Consider the following 23,305-nt stretch of genomic DNA (forward strand, 5'->3'; position numbering starts at 1 on the left):
TTCCAGGGTGAACACCTCCTGCCTGTGGCTCCGCCTCCCGGCCTACCCCGTCACCCTAGGTAGGCCGGCCCAAGGGTCCACTACCTCGCCAGCAGTGTTTGACTGCAACAACTGAAGCTGGAGAGTATCAAGAAATGGGCACAGCCCACTGGTCTGAACGCTCTCAGATGCGTCTTAGGTTTCACCAACTATTACAGGACTTTTATCAAGAACTACTCCTCACTCACAGTTCCACTTACAGCTATGACAAAGAAAGGTGCCAACATTACAAATTGGTCTCCGGAGATAATAGCTGCATTCCAGAAATTAAACGATGCCTTTTCAAGCAAGCCATATCTCCAACATCTGGATCCCACCAAGCCCTTCATCGTGGAGGTCGATGCCTCAGATGTGGGCATAGGGGCTGTATTAAGTCAGGCCGGTGATTCAAAGGTTCCACAACCATGCTCATTCTTCTCCAGTCGCTTCTCTCTAGCAGAGAAAAATTACGGAATAGGAGATAAAGAACTCCTGGCTATAAAGATGGCATTCGAAGAATGGTGCCCTTGGCTCCAATGAGCGCAACATCAAGTCACTGTCTATACAGACCATAAGAATCTGGAGTACCTCCGCCACGCACAGCACCTGAATCATAGACAAGTGAGATGGTCTCTGTTTTTTCAACAGACTCAACTTTGTGCTAAAATACTGCCCTGGAGATAAGAATATCAGAGCAGATGCCTTGTCTCGCTCATTCCTCTCAGAGGACATCATTGACCCAGAAAGGGTTATTTTGGCAGCTACACATTCAGTACCTGCAGGAAAGAATATCATACCCAAGAACCTCAGAAAGTAGTTGTTAGCATGGGCTCACGACTCTAAACTGGCAGGACACCCTGGCCAACGCAGAACTCTGTCTAAGCTACAAAACTTTTATTGGTGCCCCACCATGAAGGAAGACACATTCTCCTACATTGCTTCCTGTGCAAATTGTGCCAGACAGAAGATGGCACCTGGTCATCTTTGGGGTTTGCTCCAAACCTTGCCAGTATCAGATGAACCGTGGACACACATCGCCACAGATTTCGTGGTAGACTTACCACTTTCTGGAGGAAACAACACAATTTGGGTAACTGTTGACCAGTTCTCAAAGATGACTCACTTTGTGGCTCTCCATGGTTTACCCACTGCCATGGAGCTCGCCAAGCTCTTCATCACACATATCTTCTGCCTCCACAGCATACCTAAGCACATAGTGTCCGATCGAGGAGACTAATTCACAGCAATGTTCTGGAAGGCACTATGCAAGAAGTTTGAAATTTCTCTCGACTTCACCTCAGCATACCATCCACAATTCAATGGGCAAACAGAGAGAATGAACAGAACACTCAAGCAGTTCATTCGTGCCTACGTGAACACTTGCCAGAATGATTGGAATGAACTGTTGCCCTGGGCAGAATTTGACATCAATTCTCATCCAGCAACATCCACTGGATCAACACCATTCGAAGTGGTTTACGGGTGACTACATCTGCTACCACTGCCACTTCCATTATCAGTGTCATCCCCAGCAGTTCAATCTACTGCCAAAGATATTCAACAACTATGGACTCAGACAAAAGAGATGCTTCTTAAAGCAGGGCTTCGAGCTAAAAAAGGATACAATGCTCACCACTGCATGGCTCCAGAGTTTCAGCCTGGTGATAGTCTGGCTATCTACTAAGCACTTGAGACTTAAACTACCTTCAGCTCGTTTCGCTCCTCGCTTCGTTGGACCATTTCCCATTCTCCGATGACTGGGCAACCTCACCTATAATCTGAAGCTACCATCTACATTGAAGATCCACAATGCATTCCATGTCTCACTAGTGAAGCCATTGATCCTTAGTGAGTTCTCCAACAAGACACCAGAAACTACACCAATAGATGCAGAAGAAGACATTGAATATAAAGTAGACGCTATTCTCGATGTGAGAAAAAGAGGCAGAGTATGGGAATATCTTCTATCTTGGGAAGGCCATGGACCTGAAAAAAATTCTTAGACTCCATTGGCCAATATACTGGATAAAGAGATGCTACAATACTTCCATAGATTGCATCCTCAAAAACCAAGACCTGGTAGGAAACAGTGTGGACACCCTTTGAAGGGGGTACTGTTGCATCCGTTGGTGCTAGACAGCTTCGCCCCGTTTGCCTCACCTTATTCATGGCTCCTCCCACTTACCTAGGAAAGATGGCTACCACTGTGTCTACAAGCCGGCCTCTCCGGCGTCCCCAGAATGTCTATGGTGCTGCCTCCCTCCATGCTCCTCCCAGGTACCTACTATGGTGCGCGCGCACGCACCACCCACGTCTTTATGCAACTCTTGGCGTGAACCTCGGGGGCGTTTCCCCATACTGACGTCACGCCATCCAGGTATATAACATCTTCTATTTTGCTAGCTCGTTGAGTTAACAAGGACTTGTATTGGACTCAAATCCGTTCCTGTCTATGCTACTCTGCCACTTCCATGCTGCTGCTGGAAGCTTTCTCTCTGCCCTTTGGGGTAACTGCTAACCTGGGTACCCGCTCCTCAGGGGCCCTCTGCTTTATTTCAGGTATCTTACAGGGAACAGGTACTCGCTCCTTGAGGGCCTGCTCTCCCTTCCTCAGTGCCTGCACTTACTTCTATAACCTGGTGGCATCGCCTATCTACAGCAAATACCTAGTGAGTATACTAACTCTCAGTCTATCTCATCCACAGTACTTCCTTGCTGGGAAACCTGCTTCACAACCTCTCAATACCAACGGGGTGAGAAGGGCTCCCTCTGCCGAGGTCCCTGAGACTGCAACTACCAGACTGCCTCACTACTGCCACCTCTGGTGGTACTCTTCAAAGCTGTCTAATAAAGAACTAACTATGTTTGTGCGTTCTGAGTCTAGCCTAGTACTGTGGCTCCTCACAGGGTTCCTCCCCATGGGCGTGGTCATCTGCCCCAGTACCAAAGGATCCACCCAAACACCGCTCATTCATAACAAGTGGATGTCCCTGGATGTACTTTTAGGCCCCAGTGGTGGTATTCATATGAAGGCAGGTAGATAGAGTCAGTGGATGACATGATGTATACCCCAGTGGTGGTATTTGGGGCAAGTCAGACAGATTGAATCAGTGGATTTCACTGGATGACTGGATATACTTGTAAGCCCCAGTGGTAGTGTTCGGTACACAGAAGGCAGATGCAGTCAGTAAATGTCACTGGATATACTTGTAGGCCCCAATGGTGGTGACTGATTGTAAGCCCCAGTGGTGGTATTCAGGGCAAGGCAGGCAGATAGAGTCACTAGATTTCACTGTATGAATGGATGTACTTGAGGCCCTAGTGGTGTTGTTCGATGCATGGCAGGCAGATAGAATCAGTGGATGTCAGTGTTCGGAACAAGGCTGGCCGACAGGCTGAGCAGCTACAAGGCCTTCAAATTGTTTTCCTTCATTTTGCCACTCACATGGTAAATCTTTAAATCCATGCAAAGGTAGATTGATTTTCCGGAACACTAGCTTTTCCATCAAGTGTGTGACAACCTTGAGCGATGAGGGCTCACAATATCCCCTGTCATTGAAAAGACTTATTCACTGGGCACACTAGTTTGTGGGCAAGGCAGATAGTGCTGAGTTATTCTGGCTAGGTTGGGACTGTGGACTTGTGGACCTAATATGCCAGCACATCTGTGTCCATATCCTCAGTAGTTTTTTGAGAGAAAGTGTGTCACAGAGATGTGTCCTGCTGTTTCCTTTGTTTGGGTGGGTCATGTGTCTTTCTTCCCAGCTGCTTTCATGGTTGCCTATGCTAGAAGTAAGGATTCTTCAGCAGCAGGGCACCACCAGAGCCATTGGAGGTAGAAGTGCAAGTTATAAAAACACCAGCAGTGCAAACTTCTTTAGTTAGCGCTGAAGAGGCAGTAAAATCAGTTTTGACAGAACCTCATCAGAATGGGAAGCTGAATCTCCATGTAAAGGATTCCCAGAAAAGGAGATGGGACAGCTGTTAGCTGAAGACACTAATTTTGGAGGATTACTTAGCATTGTCTTAGCTTCCATTTTAGTGATGGAGGAGAGAGAGGCAGGAGTTGATGGTGGTGAGGCAAGCCGGTGATAGTGCAGGAACAGAAGATGAATGATGCCCCTGCCACTGTTTCTCAGGGTCCATCCACTTCAATCTCTACTTCAGTGCCAGCAACATCCACCCCCAAGGATGCAGCGATAGGCTAAAATGGAAAAATGCAGCGATAGGCTAAAATGGAAAAATACTTCACTCTGATACGTTGTATTCTGGTTTCCTTGCCGACACATCCTGGCAAGTCCATGAGATCAGGTATGAGTCACTGGCAAGGCCTGGTTGCTATGTATACTACCACATGACTGCCCATATCATCACCATAGAGTAGAATGACTCCATTGACTTTAGTAGAGCCATTCAAGTCTATGGGAGCTAAACAAATAGTATATATTTCATTCATGGGAAGTGCTCCATTTCTTTTCTGTGGCCCCATGAATAGAACAAAAGGGGCCCATTCATTTAGGGTTTGCCATTCATTTTAAACAAATGCACATTCCTATGAAACATATGCATATACTTTTTGGAGCAGAAATTCACGGTATTTTATAAACCGTGCAGCTACCACTTCACAGTTTATAAAATATTAGCAGTAATGTTCACTTAAGTATGCAAATGCTGTATCATGGATAAGTTTGAAATCTGGGCTTTTTGTAATCTATAACAATGATATACCATAATTGACCTTTTTTCATTGCAGTATATCAGATGTTGCATAAAATGATCACTATTGCAAAATTATATTTTTTATATCCTTAACATTTTGATAATTAATAGTAATAATAGTAGTTTAAAATTCATGCTTAAGCTGCTAATGCTTATTCAGTTTACAAATGGGAAGAGTTTTTAATAGTTTCCTGCCCCAGTTACTTAAGTGATACTGAATCCATCCCCAGCAACACTGCTCTGGGAAAGTAGAAACTCATCAGATTTTAGAAGCTGTTCAGTATTGGGATTGTCTAATACCTGGATGGAAGATGATTAGGAAAGACCAGATGCTGTAGTTTGCAAAAGACAACAGCAAACCACTGTATCCTGCTAAGAAAGTTACAATAAGTAACTGGTGGGGGCTGCGATTCTTTACTGTTTATCTGTAAAGGACAATGTACAAACCACTGATTCCTGTCAGAGAACCAGGAAAGCATCTATTAGTAAAAATAAATAACTAGCTTTGAAAAACCCAAAAACATATCAGCAAGAACAGAAGAGCATGAGTTTTATGGGGAAAAATGGATACAAGATGATAAAATTACAAAATATTGTTATTAGAGCACCTTTGTTGCTGAAAGACGCATTATGCTTTAGCAATCAGCAGGCAATCATTGTGGGATCTTGGCAATTATATTCTATGAAAATATTTGCTTTTCTCTGCTTTTTTGTTTTTCCCCCTGTCCTCCATTTTCTCCAAATTGGCAAATCACTTTTGACCATACATTTTTCTAAGTCCTGAATTTGGGTGAATCAAGCCCTATGCCTGCCCATGAATGACTAGGCAAAAGGACAGGGACTTACTTTTGCAGCCTGTCCAATAAGCTGACATTGTAAATATCTCAAATTGGCTGCACATGGAACTTAACAATACTCACTGGAGAGAAATTCAATTGCACAGGTATCATAACAAGGCAAAAAGACTTGCATAAATAACTCCATCTGTGTTGTTATCTTAATGAAGTTCAAGAAAAAATAATAAATTTGGCAGCAACTGTACTGGGATAAGGTTACATTTATGAATATTTACATGAAGGGCACTGGACTGATTTGATTAAGACTGACTGAATGATTTCTCAGGGGAAAAAAAGTACTGTATGGTAATTATTGCTATTGCTGGAAGTCATTTTTGGAGAGAGAGAGATATGTTGATATTCAAAGCTTTAGTGTGTACAACCTTTTGAGCTGCAGGCAGAATTCACCAGCACAAAAAAGAGCATGCTGGGGGCCGGGCCTAACTTTATCTAGCACTATCTGGGTAAAGTTAAGCTCACATGCTTGGTTGAAAAATAGCAGTTGTAACTTTGCTTAGATATAGTTCTGTGCATAACTTTATCCAAGTATATTAAAGGGCAAACTTATGCGCATTATTTCTGATGAATATCCGGGAAATGTTACATTCATAATTTTCCCCAGATTTTGTTGATGCTTGTTGGTTTCCTGAATATTGACTTCAGATTTCCACTGAATTATGCTAGTACTGTACATGTACATGGGATTGCATCCAACACAGTTCTAGCATCACAATAAAAAAAATGAAGGATGAAAAGAAGGAGTAAAAATAGCAGCACCAGTTAATTTTCCACACAAGTGCAACAGTAAGTGGGAGGAATGATAATCATGTCATAAGTCTGTAGAAAGAAATTTATTTTTTTAAGCTAACTGTATCAGTGTGTGAATACTTAAAATATAGTTAATACAATTCAAGCAAGAATGCTAAGTACTGTATTAATTAGTGGACTTTAGAAAGCCACCAGGAAAGCAATTTTAAGGAAACATTGCATTTTATAAACTGCCATTTACTAAATTGTAGTTGATTCAATTAAAAGTATGATAAAGACAAAGAAGAGAGAAAACAAATCATGGCTAACCATTGGGTAAAGCAATGTTTTCCAACCCTCTGCTAGAGGCACACCTATGCAGACAGGTTTTCAGGATTACCACAATAAATATGCATGAGATAGATTTGCATACACTGGGTGTCCAAAGTATGCAAATCTATCTCATGCATATGCATTATGACAATCTTGAAAACTAGAACGGATAGGTGTGCTTCCAGGAGAGGATTGGGAAACACTAAGTCAAAGGACTGCAAAGTAGCCCCATTGAAAGAGTTCAAAGCTATGTCAGGCTGAAGAATCCAGAGCACGTGCACACAAGATAATTTTGCAATAGTGGCTTTATTAGTTGTAAGCAACACTAACTTATGCACAGCAGGTAACTTAAATGCACATAACAAGTAGGATAAGGCTTATTATCAGTCCAGGTCTTTGCATAGTAGAATCCTACAACACAATTGTAGATTGACTTCACAACTTGACAATAAATATCATATTAATATATATCTTGGTAAGAACTCACCGGTTTCCTCTGGAATCCCACAGCTCTTTGGCTTTTATGTCATCTAAATACTGGGAACCCCTGAGAGATGTCCAAGCACTCCTTTTGAGTCCCCTGAGGACCAATCTGGATCCTCAGGAGTGGGGGGCATATAACAGGCTATCTGTAGACTGAATTTTTATTTTATTTTATTTGTATTCATTTTACATTAATAGACAACACAATTTACATTGTCAATGATAGGCCAAGGTAACAATTCTGACAATATCCATATTTTAAATCATTATTTGAAGTAGAAAGTGAAAAATAATAATATTATCTTTTAAATCTCAAGCAATATTATGACCAGCAAAGGAAATATAGGGAGAATCCAAGACTTCATTGGGAGCTCAAATAAAAGCAATAAATCTTGCTAAACAATATTACAGGAGGCCAAACATCATAATATTCCTTCCAATACAGGTTAGGTAGCACTTAAACTTTCCACAGGGGTATGAGAATTAAGAAAAGAACGCAACTGGGCAGGCTCAAAAACACATATCTTACACTGTTTACTTTTAAGACACATTTACTTGGGTATCTTATATTAATGAGTGCTCCCAAAGATCTAGATTCTTGACACATCGACAAAAAGTTTTTTCTCCAGACCTGAGTCTCTCTCGATATATCCGGGTATATCCTTACCTTCTAACCTAAATTCATTTTTTCTCTATTGCGTATAAACATTCTTAAAATTAAATCCCGGTCCGAAAGAAATATAAAACTGACCAACATAGTTCCTCGATACTCAATCTGTTCCTCTGAGGGTTGTTCTAAAATATCTGTTATATTACCAATCCCTTCTGGCTGGATATTAGGTTTACTTTGTATCCTCTTCTCCTAAGATTTTCTCTCCTTTAATAAATATATTTTTGAAATTGGAGGTATCACCTCCTGAGGTAACATTAATATTTCCATTAGTTATTTTTTAAACTGATCTGAAGGTGATATTAGCTTAACCTGCGGAAAATTCAGGATACGTAGGTTTTTATATCTCAGTTCATTCTCAATGTTTCCCAATTTTCTTGAGTTGGACATTTCACTTTTAATCGTTCCCTCTTGGATTTTCTGTATCTGAGAAATTTGTTTTTCTAATTAATTGATTTTATTTGTATGTGAGGTTATAACTGGTTCTATCTGTCGTACGTATTGTTGGGTCTCGGTCATTATATTTGACAATGTGGAGCTTGAGATTTCTAACGAAATCAGCGCCTTCCAAAAATTTTCTAAAGTTATCTCTTGCTTTGTGACCATGCCCAGTAAAGAAGTTTGTGTGCTTACTGCACCTCCCTGAAGACGTTCTTGCTCCAAATTTGGAGCTGTGGTCAGGGCCACTCGCCCTGTCGGTGTTGAGGGCATCGGGGTGCTTTTCAGGTTGTCCCCTCCGGTTGCGCCCAGCACCAGCTGCTGCATCTGAGGTGGAATCCCCGCTTCTCCAATGACTCTAATGCTTGCCAGCTCAGCCTCTTTGTTCACCTCGACAGGCCCAAAATCATCTAACGGCTTCTGTAAGACACTTGGACCTGGATCCCGAGGTTGTCCATAGCGGGGCAGAGACAGAGTTAGTGGAGCTCTGGGGCTTAAAGTTGTTTGTAGGTCCGATAATGTCAGCGTTTGCTCCATGCCAGACACTATAGTGGACAGCCCTCCTGGAGTTTGAATGCTTGTTGGTGAAAAAAAGCCCTCTATTCTAGGTTGTGCAAGGGCAGTTGTTCGAGGTGTCGGGGAATCCAAACAAATTTTGTCCTTACGCTTTGTGTGAGGCATGGTAGTGAGAAGAAATTCCAGCAGAAATCAGAGTACCTTAATCACCGTCCTCCCCTTAGGCAGCCATCTTGGATCTCCCTATCTGTAGGCTGAATTTGCCTTTCTCTGAGCCATCCCATGACTCAGTAAAGAGAACTGAGTCAGATCATGGTTCAAGACTGGGAAGCATAACCTTTTCTCTGACAGTCTAAAACTCTAGAGACATGATTATGGGTTACCTATTATGAATTGAGAATTATCTTTTAATCCTTATGCTATTCATAAATAAAAGTCTTGGGGCAGATTTTCAAAGGGGTACACGCATAAGATATGCGCGTACTCCCCCCCCCCCCCCCCCGAAAACCTGCCCCAAGTTCCCCCTGCGCGTGCAAGCCCCAGGATGCACGTAAGTCTCGGGGCTTTCCTGGGGGGGGCCATGTTGGGGGCGTGTCGGGGGCATGTCGTGGTGGCGCATCATTTGGGGACAGGGGCTGCGGGCATGGTTCCGGCCCGGGGTGTTTCGGGGGTGTGGCTGAGGTCTCTAAAACTGCTCCCAGGCCAGGGAATCATGCAGGGAATCACGCAGGGAGTTACGACTTGGGCAGGCGTAACTCTTCAAACAAAGGTAGGGGGTGTTTAGATAGGGCTGGGGGAGTGGGTTAGGTAGGAGAAGGGAGGGGAAGGTACGGGGGGTGGAAGGAAAGTTCCCTCCAAGTCTGCTCCGATTTCGGAGCGGCCTCGGAGGGAATGGAGGCAGGCTGCACGGCTCGGCGTGCGCAGGCTGCCGATTTTGCACAGCCTTGCGCACACTAGGGGTGTGCATTCGTTTTGAACATATGTAAAACGCTACTTTTTTTTTTTTTTAACTTAAAAAAGTGATGAGGCGAAAACGATCGGATTTCCAACTTATTCAACGTAGCTATGTTGAATACGTTGGAAATCGCGATGGTTGATCCTAAATAAAAATTTAAACCCCTCACCCTCCTTAATCCCCCCCAAGACTTACCAAAATTCCCTGGTGGTCCAGCGGGGAGTCAGGAAGCCATTCCTCTATTCCTTTGCGAGGACCACGTGACGGCCGCGTCACTCCGACGTGATGCGGCCGTCACGTGGTCCACCGCAGTTCCGCTCCCGGACCCCTCGTTGGACACAAACGGAACTATTGGCCAGCTTGGGGAGGTCAGGAGGCCCCCCCAAGCTGGCCAAAAGTTCCGTTTGTGTCCAACGAGGGGTCCGGGAGCGGAACCGCGGTGGACCACGTGATGGCCGCGTCACGTCGATGACGCGGCCGTCACGTGGTCCACCCGGTTCCGCTCCCGGACCCCTCGTTGGACACAAACGGAACTATTGGCCAGCTTGGGGAGGTCAGGAGGCCCCCCCAAGCTGGCCAAAAGTTCCGTTTGTGTCCAACGAGGGGTCCGGGAGCGGAACCGCGGTGGACCACGTGATGGCCGCGTCACGTCGATGACGCGGCCGTCACGTGGTCCACCCGGTTCCGCTCCCGGACCCCTCGTTGGACACAAACGGAACTATTGGCCAGCTTGGGGAGGTCAGGAGGCCCCCCCAAGCTGGCCAAAAGTTCCGTTTGTGTCCAACGAGGGGTCCGGGAGTGGAACCGCGGTGGACCATGTGACGGCCGCGTCACTCCGACGTGACGCGGACGTCACGTGCTCCTCGCAAAGGAATAGAGGAATGGCTTCCTGACTCCCCGCTGGACCACCAGGGAATTTTGGTAAGTCTTGGGGGGGGGATTAAGGAGGGTGAGGGGTTTAAATTTTTATTTAGGGAACCGGTGCACGTATGGACATAGACTCAACTTATGGAATTCTCCATATGTCCATATTGACCGAAATTGACCCCCCTTTTCGACTTATGGACTTATGAACATAAGCTTTTTGTCTGCACATCCCTAGTGCACACCGACCCTGGATTTTAAAGGATACGCGCGGCTACACGCATATCTATTAAAATATGGCGTACTCTTGTTCGCGCGGACGTACTTTATTAAAATCTACCCCTTAGGGTTCTGGTTGCTGGGAAGTCCACTTGAACATGTGGAAATAAAGTTCAACAAACACCAACCCTTCTTCTCCCTCCTCTCCATTTTTTCTGCATGCTACTATGATCTAAACTTTTGTTTTCGATGTTTTTACAAGCACAACTGCATCACCGTGTAGAATAAATGATCACCGGCAGCAGGTTTTGAATACACACATGTAGAGATACCCTGTCCACCCATGCTGATGCGACTTAATGCAGCAGGGGGGATGAGACACAAGGCAAGCCAGGAACAGTGCTGTGGCTGTGCTTGTAAAAACATCTAAAACAAAAGTTTAGATCTTAGTAGCATGCAGAAAAAGCAGAGAGCAGGGAGAAGAAAGGATGGTAGGGCTGAAATTGAACACTTTTGGCAATTTCAAACAAAAAAGTTTACATGCCACTCAGGCATGCAAGAATGCTTCTGGCTTCGTTCCACATACACAGAGAGATGTGACAAAACTTACTGCTGGAACTCTCTGTGATCTATGTCACCCAAAGATCTCATACAAGAAAGCTTATGGCCCCAAGAGCCATAGAAGTGATCAGTATAAGATCGCAGTGTACAGAGCCAGGGTGTTAAAATGTTAAGGCCACCAAAAACGTAGGAAAAATTGATCACATTTTCTGCCTTTGCTTTACTTGTGTTAGAAAGGCAATTTTTCATTTCTTAAAATGATGAATTTTATGTAAGCAGGTAGTTTTCAAAAACCTACACAGATTTAAAACCTACTTATGGATTTCTATACATAGAACCACTGTTATTTTCCAAACTACATATTGGGTCATTTCAGTAGCTTATAATGTTTTGTCCCTTTTAAAGTTGTTTTATGACAGGACCACTTTTTACAATTATTTTTCTGAAAAACAGCTACATTTTACAGTGTTCTGGTACTGCTCATTCTATGGTAACTTAGTATTTTGCACTGAAAGAAGTTGCATTTCTGTTAATTTCTATTTCTCCTTTGTATCTCTATTTGTATCCTTCTTTATTATGAAACTGCTGATGGGGTATCTGCGGATATCAAGGATTATAATGTCAGACAAAAAACATCTAGGATCTGAAAAACTGCATTGCCTCCCACTTCCCAATGCAAGTCTGAACTTGCCCCTACTTCAAGACATATCTGGGTATGTCATGACAGGGAGGAGGGGGGGGGGGGTCTATTCCCAGGGCAGATCAAACTATGGAGCATGGCAGGCACTGTTCTTGAGTGAGTGACAGATCTGTTATCAGTAAGGAGAAGGTACTCACTGGGAAATGAATGGGCTGTTTTCCTACACTTATGGTATGTGAAACCGAAACAACATCTTAACAGACTTTTTACTTACTCTAAGACTGACCATTAATGAAGTTGTATGTCTGTTAATTTCTATTTCTCCAAAGTATGCATTTATATCGCTTTTTATTACAATACTGTTGATTGGGTATCTGCAGATATCAAGGACTGTAATGTCAATCAAAAAATATCTAGGATCTGAAAAATGACATTGCCTCCCACTTTCCAATACAAGCCTGAACTTGCCGCTAATTCAAGACATGCCTGGGCATATTATGACAGGGAGTGGGCTGGGGGTGAGGGTCTATTCCCAGGGTAGGTCAAACTGCAGAGCACAGCACTGTTCTTGAATGATGTCACCAGTGAATATCTGATCAGGGAGGAGTCACCCCTCCTTGCAGCTATAGCCTGCTAGGTTCCATAAAAAGGCAGCAAACAGACAGTATGGGGAGGGGAGGAGCCTAGTCTGGCCTGGCTGCCAAGGAGCAGCTCTTTTAGGATGAGGAGCCTGGGTCAGATGAACTTTTCAACTATTGATCTAAGTTATATTTGAATTTATTAAGTTGTGAGGGCTCACAGAAGGTGCACAAAGCCTTTCTTTTAACATCGAGACTGCGGGATGATGGCACTGCCCTGGATGTCAGTCAGGGTCATGCGCGTGGGCATGCTTTGCTTCCAATCCTCTCCCTTTGTTTTCTGGTGTGTGCGGCGTAAGCGCCGCATCATCAGTCTGTGCCCGGATACATGTTGAGTGTATCACGGGCACAATTTAAGAGAGCAGCCCAGCTTCTTCCCCCCTTTTTTCCCAGCCCACGCGTTAGGCTGTTCATCTCTCAGGTGTACTTTCCTTGCACCTCTACTCAGCGGTCCTGTTGCAATCATGGCAGCAGTTCAGTTCTCGGATGCTGATAATAGATGAGCTAGGCTTCTACCAATCTCACTGCGACTTTGTCATCATGCGGTGGGGGAAGTTAAGAAGGGGAGGCATGGCCAATTCAGAGCCCCAGACCCTGTGATCCAATGCATGGAGATGTGTGCATACCCGACCTGAAAGAAGAGAGAGACGCATTGAAGCTAGGCCTAAGTGCAGAAGTGCTAGGGAAAAGGAAAATACAACCATACAGCCCCCACAGCAGTCAGGAAGGTCAGCCAAGTGGAAGCATAGACCTCAGGAGTTAGGCCCACCCCAGCAACCCATTGGCACCACCAATCCGATGCCCAGCTATTCAGGGGCTGCATATGGTATGTCAGCTGATGAGGTCACTTTCCCCCGGTCAGCCCCTGTGAGGTCTGATTTTGCTTTGCAGTTTCTCCATTCATGGCCCCTGATGGAATACTATATAAGGATGGGTTCCGCCCAATGCTTACATGTAGCTGATGCTGGGACATCCCTGGGCTCAGGGGCCTACAGGGCACCCATTGCCATGGAATACAAGTTTTTACCCAGCTTATTTCGACCCTGATAGGTATGTTGCAGCAGGACAGTCTTGGAGTTCCCAACCTGCGACCGCATGAGGGGCATTGCAAGCACCAGCATAATTCAACACACCTGGAGTCCCATCGGGCTGCACAGTGGGTCCCCTTTGTGAGCTATCAGCCACGGCTCATGATCCACATGGAGGTCCCTTGGACTGTTCAGCAGATCCCTCTGGCAAGCAGGCACTGGTGGCAGTGCAAGATCTGGCTAATCTGACATCCGCATCATCTCCGGCGACTGCGATGGCAAGCCCAAATTGGTCAGCACTGAAAGGAGGTGAAACATGGCACAAGGCCACGATGACATCATCCAGCCCAGCCTCTGGCGTCTGCACCAGTGAACCGAAGAGTGCAAGTGCGGGTGAGTCCTCGGGGGCAGCAGCGGAGAATGTGGTTATGGGTAGGGGCAGAAAGGACAAAAAGGTGGACAAACAAAAAAGCAAGTCTAAGTGGAGGGCCAGGTCAGACTCCAGTTCAAGTACTTCCTCCAACTTTTCAGATTCAGACATCCTCAAATGAGAAGCACAAGAAGCCAGAAGAGGGCAGGGAGGAGTCTGCCAGAGGGCCATCAGCACTAACCACTTTGCCACAGCTGTGGTAGAGCATTCCCAAAGCTTTACCAAAGCAGATCAAGAAGCAAACCTACATTGATATCTTTAGGATTCTGGAGGGGTGTAGAAAGGAATGCAAGGGACCCAACAAGAAACATGACGAAGCTCCTAATGCAGACAGACGGATCCCCAAGAATATAATCAACTGGACGAGGGCTTTCCTATGCATGATAAGCATGGTCAGCCAAGATGACCTGTTGCAGTATCGTCCCATGTTGAGCTACGCAGATACCATATTAGAGGCTTACGGGGAGTACAATGGCTGGGTCTGGCTGAATTACAATGAAAGGTTCTGGGACAAGATGGAAGAGAACCATTTTATGTCATGAGGCACACAAGACATAGGCCTATGGTTGAGACAAATGAAAAGCAAGGCTGTGGATGTAGGGGCTGCTGCTCGGCACACCCAAAGATCTGCATAGCAAACAGTCCAGCACAGGCAGGCTACTGCGGGCTTTCAGGGCAATGACATCTGCTGGAGATACAATAAATCATTCTGCAGTTTTCAGGATTGTAAATTTAGACATGTCTGTTCAATCTGTATGGCTCTGCATCCTGCAACACGGTGACAGAAGAAAAACATCTCCTGGAGTACTAGCAAATCAAAATAAATATAACAATTTTGAGAAGGCGCCATCTCTGGTAAATTTAGACACAGTGTTGGACTGGTTGAAGATCTTTCTGAGGAAGAACGCGGCAAGGAAATTGATCAACGGTTTCTGGGAGAGCTTTTCTATATCTTTTCAGGGCGAGATTTGGGATATACGCTCCATTAACACCCTGTCAGTGGCAAAACATGCTGACATAGTGCAGCAGAAAATGGATTCGGAATTGGAAAAGGGCAGAATGGCAGGGCCATTCGAAGTGCCACCTTTCAGCGAGATGATGCTCTCCCCTTTGGCCATTGTACAAAAAAAGGATCTGGGCAAATACATATTTATTCAGAACCTGTCGTTTCCTCATGGAGCATCTATGAATGATCACCTGCCAGCAGATGAGAGTACTGTGCAGCATGCATCCTTTAAGAGCATGATAGCCATACTTCACAAGTGCGGCAGAGGGGTCCTCATGGCCAAGACTGAAATTGAATCTGCTTTTCATCTTTTACCCATACATCCCAGCAGCTTTCCCTTATTGTGTTTTTGTTTCAAGGGTACATATTATTTCAACAAGTGCATGCCAATGGGGTGGTCCATGTCCGGTGCCTATTTTGAGATGTTTAGCTCCTTTCTCCATTGTGTCACCACATGGAAGGCTGGTCTGACAAACATTGTGCATTATCTTCATGATTTTCTGTTGTTCGGTCCTAAGGATTCCTCGGCATGTTCTCGTCTGTTGTCTGCCTTCCATGATATAGTACACGAGTTTGGCATACCATTGACCCATGAAAAAATGTAGGGTCCAACCACGGTAATCAGATTTCTCAGAATCAAGCTTGACTGAACAGATATGGTATCCAGGTTGCCTCGTGTCAAACTTGAGAAGCTCCATATTCTGCTGGGGCAGGCAATGGCAGCCATAAAACTGACATTGGCAAAAGTTCAGTCTCTCATCGGTACACTGAATTTCACATGCAGAGTTATACCAATGTGGAGGGTGTTCTTGTGGAGACTTCAGCAACAATGGCAGGGGCTGGTCACGAAAACCACAACATCAGGATCTTGCAGGCAATAAAGGAAGATTTGGCTATATGAGTTTCATTCCTGAGCAAATTCAATGGAACATCGATATGGCAAGATCCACCCATCTCTAATCAGGACCTGGACATTTATTTGGACACATTGGAGGGATGGGGTTTTGGTGTTTATTGTTAAGGCTCTTGGTTGGCTAAACAATGGTCCACAGAATGGGTCAAAGCGAGCCTGACAAGGAACATTACCTTCCTCAATCTCTTTCCTATTCTTGCTGCTTTATGAAATTGTGGGCAATTTCCTTAGAGGGCATGGTTGGGCTAGAGGGCTCGTTTCTGAAGAGTTGATAATCAAATATATATCCTGGGCTAAGGAGGGAAGAGCTTCACAACAAGCACTTAATATTCTAGTGTGACAACATGGTGGTAGTGCAGATTATAAAGAGGCAATCCGCTAGATGTCATTAGGTTACTGAACTATTGAGGGAAGTGGTCCTCATGTGACTTTACTTAAACATGGTAGTCCGGGTGCATCATGTGCTGGGAATCTCTAATGGTATTGTGGATGTACTGTCACAAACCTAAATGGGATTTGTTTCGTAAACAGGTGCCAGGAGCAGACACGGAAGGGAATCCAGTGCTGGATAACCTATGGAGCATTGGAGTAACACCACCAAAAACCTGTTGCAAAGATCAGTAGCCCCGGCTACTTTGAGTGCATACTGCTGAGCTTATGAAATTGTGGGTGATTTCCTTAGAGGGCATGGTTGGGCTAGAGGGCTTGTTTCTGAAGAGTTGATAATCAAATATATATCCTGGGCTAAGGAGGGAAGAAAATCGAGAGGGGCAGTGTTAATCAGTTGGTGGGATTATCTTTCTTCTCCAAAGCATGGTGTTGGGGTGACCCAACTAAGAGTTTCATGGTGAAGAAGATGCTAACAGGGTGGGCAAGAAAAATTGGGCCACCAATCAATTTGAAGCATCCAATTACAGACGATCTGTTGATGCAGTTATGGCAAGTGCTAGCAGCCATATGCAATTCTGATTTTGAGGTCAAGCTATTCCGTGTTGCATTCTCACCAGTGTTTTTTGGTGCCTTGTGTGTCACTGAGCTGGTGGCTGCCTCTAAAAGAGATATGGGTTATCATGGTTTACTAATGCAGAATGTTAAGGTATCCAAGCAATCCATGCAGATACTCCTTCATTGATCAAAGACAGATCAGGCAGGTCGCAGAGTTAGGTTTTGCTTGAAATGTGTGATAGGGCAGGTTACCTGTCCAGTATAGAACCTGATCAACTTCTTGGCATTGCGACCTCCCGGTGGGAGGCATCTGTTGATCCATTTGGATCATCTGCCTCTTACCAGATATCAGTTTTCAGCTATACTGGCATCGGTGATGACTGCAGTTGGGTGTAACACTGACTAATTGGTACCCATTCATTTAGAATTGGAGCAGCCACCAGCGCAGCCCAGGCAGGGTTGCAGATTGACACCGTACAAAGAAGTGGCAGATGGAGATCAAATGCAGTCTGTACCTATATTAAGACTAACCATGCATAACCTGTTGTCCTCTAACCTCTGTTCGTAGGTCCATCCCAGGTGCAAAGAACCATCAGATTGTCAGACACTCCTTCGCCAGCAAAAAGGGCCTTAGTCTGCTCTTATGTGTTGCATCTGGGACTGACTCCACAGGATGTGCATATAGTATGGATGGGTGAAAGAGAATGCCTAGGGACCAGCTCCTGCCTTGTCTAAAGCTCAAGAAGGATACCCTATGCAAGCCGAACGTGTTAATCGTACATCTAGGCAGCAATGACTTAGGGACAGGAACCTGCATACAGTTAATTTGGCACATTAAAAGTGATTTAAGCGAAATAGCTTCTTGGTTTCCTGGCACATGGTTGATGTTGTCAGATATTATTCATTGGATAAAATGAAATGACAGTAAATTGTGGAGACAGGGTCGCAGAAAGATAAACCAACAGGTGGGCATTTGGGTGAAAAAGCTGGGGGAGCAGGGGTGGGAATTATCGCATGAATGGGCGGACGAACCCTGTGAGAGCCTCTATAGGCCAGACAGAATCCATCTTTACGACATTGGCTACGATCTTTTCAGCAATGCAATGCAGGAAGAGTTGGAATCCATATTGGGTGAGGAGGCTGTAGCTTGATGGGAGGCATGAGGCAAGTGTCACTATCTCATGCTGATGGCACGTACACAAGCCGGTGGGCAGAATTTTGATGGCCTGGGGTTGGCCCCTTGCTAGGAATTCATGGCAGGAGGCCGGGCAAGGTGGTCTGTCTTGCTAGGAAGCACAGCAGACAGCATTGGGGGGGGGGGGGGGGGTAGACACAGCTGACATCATTGGAGATCGGGTGGCTCGTGTATACTATACAAGTTAATTTTATGCACAATAAAGCTGGGGCCTTTACACCCACTCTCCGACTCCGTCTCAATTTGTTGTCTGTAGGATCAGCCCTCCTGGCAGCCAGGGGGCAGGAGCCGATAATTGTAGCGGGTGTCGATGTTATGGCTAAAATGTACCTATACTGAAGCAGTGCTCCTGTGAAAATGAAAGCATGGATCCTGGTGTGTTTGTTAATTGAAGCTGAGTTTAGCTGTGCAAAATGCAGTGCTTCTGTAGAAACTAGAGAATTAAACACAAGGTGTTAGTTGAATTGAAGCTGGGCTTGGCTGGGTAAAATGCAACAGTGCTAAGGAATTAAACCCACCATGGCCTGGATTCATCATTCATCGCAGAATGATGAATCTGACAAAAACGGGGGGTGGGGGGGGGGCATGCGAAAGCCCGCAGCCTTCGTACCGAATAGTGCCACCATGAAAGGTGGTGCTATTCGGCGCGCTACTGCCGACGATAATGTTAGTAACATTATCGCCGGCAGCGAAGACACCGACGACCCCACCCCTCCCTGCCCTGACTCCTCCCCTCCCCACCCCGACTCCTCCCCCTAATTTGCATCCTATTGCACATGAAAAGGCCCTTTTCGCATGCTATAGGGGTTTATCGTGTGCATTAGGGCCCTAACACATGTGATAAATGCTTAGAAAAGAACCCCCCCATGTTTGTTAGTTGAAGCCCAGTTTTTCTGTCTAAAATACAACTGTGTACGTGCAAAAGCTAAAGAATTAAATCCTGGGTGTTTAAGTAAGTCTAAGCTGGGGTGGGTGTCTAGCTGTAGCAAATCCATTCCAAAGGCACTTTAAATGCTAGGTTTCAAATATTCTTATTGTATGATTTGTATGGTGAGACCAAGAGCCTAATAGTTAAAGAAGTTCTTTGATTATAAGTATAATGGCTGGTGCAGAGATTAATTAGGGCTAAGGTTATGCATTATAATAAATAGAAGCAGAGTATTCCAATATACATATGACACTGCTGGTGAAACAGAAGTGTTACACTGTCAACTATGAGAGGTTAAAGAAAAAATTAATGTGAAGAGTCTTATGAAAAGTAACCAGTATGATTTATGTTTTGAGAAAACTGGTGATTTTGGAAATCCTGCAAAGCTGATTAGAAGTATGTAATAGGATGTGCAGCAGGAACAGATTCATCCCATTTGGTATTCATATTCGTTGGGACCCAAATCCGTTGCATCGGTTCTCGGGGGACCCCAATCCGTTACATATGTATTTGTTTCCCAAAAAAACCCCCATCCCAACCCTTTAAATTTAATTAACTACAACCCCCACCCTCCTGATGCCCCAAGACTTGCCAAAAGTCCCTGGTGGTCCAGCGGGGGTCCTGGAGCGATCTCCTGCACTCGGGCTGACAGCTGCCAGTATTCAAAATGGTGCCAATAGCCTTAGTCCTTATTATGTCACAGGGGCTACCGGTGCCATTGGTCGGCTCCTGTCACATGGTAGGAGCACAAGATGGCACTGGCCGTCCACTGCTGCTACCATGTGACAGGGGCCGACCACTGGCACCGGTAGCCCCTGTGACATAATAAGGACTAAGGCTATTGGCACCATTTTGAATACTGGCAGCTGTCAGCCCGAGTGCAGGAGATCGCTCCAGGACCCCCGCTGGACCACCAGGGACATTTGGCAAGTCTTGGGGGGGTCAGGAGGGCGGGGGTTTATTCGTTAGTGATACGTTGTATTCGTGGGGGTTCGCCATATGTTTCGCGACCCCCACGAATACAACAAATATGGCATATACATTGCGGATTATCAATACGTTGCAAACAAATGCACACTCCTAGTATGAAATAAAAAGGTGTTTAAAACGCTGTGAGTCAGTGAGACTTATTGGGGCTGACGGAAATAAGTAAGGTCTACCACAGGTCCAAGCCCAGGGGAAAGCCTTACATGTGCTGGTCAGGTAGGACGATGCCTTTTATTTATAAGAGGGTCTCTAATACCCTGTAGACCTATGTTAGCCTTTAGTTTCTATGCTCCTACAGTGCATAAGCCCTACAACACCTATCTAGGGAGAATCAGCTGGAGCCAAAACTGAAGTGTTCTGACCTATTAAAGCAATAGGAATCATAGAACTCCAACCCTCCTACCCAGAATGCACTTAACTTGCACTCAGATTCCATCATTACCGCTCCAAGGCCAGGCGTCGTGCCTTTACATTTGCACATACATTTCATTTGAAAATTAGATACAAGATCCATGGTTATAAAGCACTTGAGGTGTTTGCATTTAGGTGGGGAGTTGAAAATTTCTCACTTACACTTGATTCCAAAGTATTTCATCATTTTTATTTCAAATGTTTTCTGCTATTGTGTAATTCTGAAATTGCCTTTAAATACTTAATTGTAAGGTTGTTTAAGGAAGTGAACTTCCCTTACTAAATTTTCAACTATTGAAATGTCACTTTATTCTACACTATTATGTGTTATTTTTTTGACTGTGATAGTTTATTCATATGTTTTTGTTTAGCAGCAAGTTGGCTTAAGTGTTTGAGAAACCTGGGTTCTTAAAAACTATATCTTTTTTTAATAACAAATATGACAGCTTATAGATGCTCTCTTTGGTGACATTGTTGTCAGTTTCCATCTCCACTGAAATCTGCGGTGGGTAACCCTGAATTGCTCACCACTCTCAACCTCTGGACTTTAATTTCTTCTTCCCCTTTTCTTTGCTCTTATACAGTTCTGCCAGGGCCTCCCACTATTTGACCACAGAAAAGTGAGGAGGAAGCTTCTCCTGTGGCTTTTTTTTTTTTTTTTGGATGGAGGAGATCCCACTGACATACTTTGCACATGCTGAGGGATCTGCAAAAGAGCTGCTCTCAGTTGTTCTGGCTGGGCCTGGTAGAGGAGCTAGAACTCCTTTAATACAATATGGCTCTGAAATAGCTGATGGTTCTGTTCTGGAGCAGATCCGACACAAAGCAGAAAGCATGCAGGCAGGTGGTCATGAGGTGTTAGGTAGCTGGTGTAGAACCTCAGCACCATTCTGGAGCAGCTAGCCTCCAAGATTCTCAACACCTGCATACCCAGCCCTCAAAGACCAGACCATCTGTGTATTGGAAAAGGAGTCACTTGGTAAGTGTGTATGACTTATAGGCCTTAATCTATATGTTGCAGACATTACTTAAGTTGGACGCTTGCCATGGTAGTGACATAATAAAGGAATGTTGTGATTGCCAGGTGGTTTTCAGGATATCTGCAATGAATATGCATGAGAGATTTGGATGCAATGTCTTCATTGCCTGTAAATTTATCCCATGCATATTCAGTGTTGATATCCTGAAAACATGTGGCGCGGGGTTCTCAAGGACAGCTGTCCTAGCCCATTATAAAGGTATATTCCCAGTTTTTATTATAGTTTCAAAAATAGAAATTTCAAATTTTGTTACATGTTGTGTAAAGCATTTCCACTTGAAGTCAATGTGCACATGTACAAGTACATAAAATAGTGTGAATTCGTGCTATGGCATACAAGTTTGCAAACATACAGGGAGAGCTTTCAAGATGGCGACCTGAACAGTCGCACTGATGAAAGGCTCCCGATTATTACCAGCTTTTCAATTGCCTCCATGCCTCATACCAAAAGAAAAGCCAGGGTACGGGGGCAGGGAAGGTTCCTCCACCCCATTGGCAACCATACAACCCCGGCTAGGAAGCTTCTTTCCAGCGGTACCGCCGCCAACGCTGGGTGAAAGGGTCGCTGAAGGGTCGACCGAGGAGTGTGAGTCTTCCCTTCTGACCGAGATATCTCTTAGCCCCGGCTCACCTTTGAGACCGGCGCCGCCGGGCTGAGTCGACAGTCGGAGCTTGCAGGAGACCACTGGCCTACCCGAAGGAGCCCATGGGGAGGCCGAAGTGGTTGGACAAAGTTTAACAACTCAAGGACAGTTCAGCTTGGAGCAACAAGAGAAGGTAACACCCTGAGGGAGTAATGGAGGAGAGGGTTTGGACTTCGCAGGAACGCTGGATATCCTCAGTCTGGGAAATGGCGCAGGCATCACAACGGGTGGAGGAGGAGGAGAAGGAGAGCAAGAACTGCCAGAAACTGAGACATTTTTGCTTCCAACAACAGAAATATCACTTTCAACAATATGGCTAGCCCCTCAGTCTCTTGAAAGGGCAATAATGGGGCTTACGAAGGAAGTCCTTGAAGTTAAAAACCAGGTAAAATCAAACACAAAAGAAATAACTTTAAGAATAACAAGATTGAGAAAATGGAAGACCAGATAGCTGCAATTGAAAAAGTACAAACTGTTATAATCCAGAATGATGGTGAAGTAAATAAAAAATTGGAGAGGATTGAAAACAGCATGAGAGCGCATAATTTGAGGTTTATTAATTTTCCTATATTTAGAAATATTTCCCCATTGGATTTGTTCAAGCTGTTTATATCTCAAATATTAAAGATACCAGAGGAAGTAAAACCTGTCATTACCAAGGCCTATTACCTTAATCCTATTGATGTAAATCAGGAAAATATTCAGGAACAATTGCTACCAGATATAACAACTATATTGGAATCATCTCAAGAGATGGTAGTTTCCCATAGAAGACCATTATTAGTATCATTCGCTTTTTTAATGGATAAAAATAATGTTTTCAAACATTATTTCAGAAATAATCAAGCCCTATTCTGTGGCCAAAGGATATGGTGTTATCCGGACTTGGTGAAACAAACATAAATAAGAAAATTGTTTTTGAATATGCAGGGGGAAGTAGTGCAAAAAGGTACAACTTTTAAATTGCAATTCCCTTGTAAGTGCTGTGTGTTTTTTCAAGAGCAAAGATATGTTTTCTTTGAACCGCAACAACTCAAGTCGTTCTTGGATACTCACTCCTCTCCTATTTAGACCCGCTGGTTGGTGTGATTGAAATAAATGGTGGTGGTTCTGTTTGGGAAATCAGATTTATGTAATGATAA

This window comes from Rhinatrema bivittatum, chromosome 1 (genome assembly GCF_901001135.1).
Source record: "Rhinatrema bivittatum chromosome 1, aRhiBiv1.1, whole genome shotgun sequence".
NCBI classification, from domain to species: domain Eukaryota; kingdom Metazoa; phylum Chordata; class Amphibia; order Gymnophiona; family Rhinatrematidae; genus Rhinatrema; species Rhinatrema bivittatum.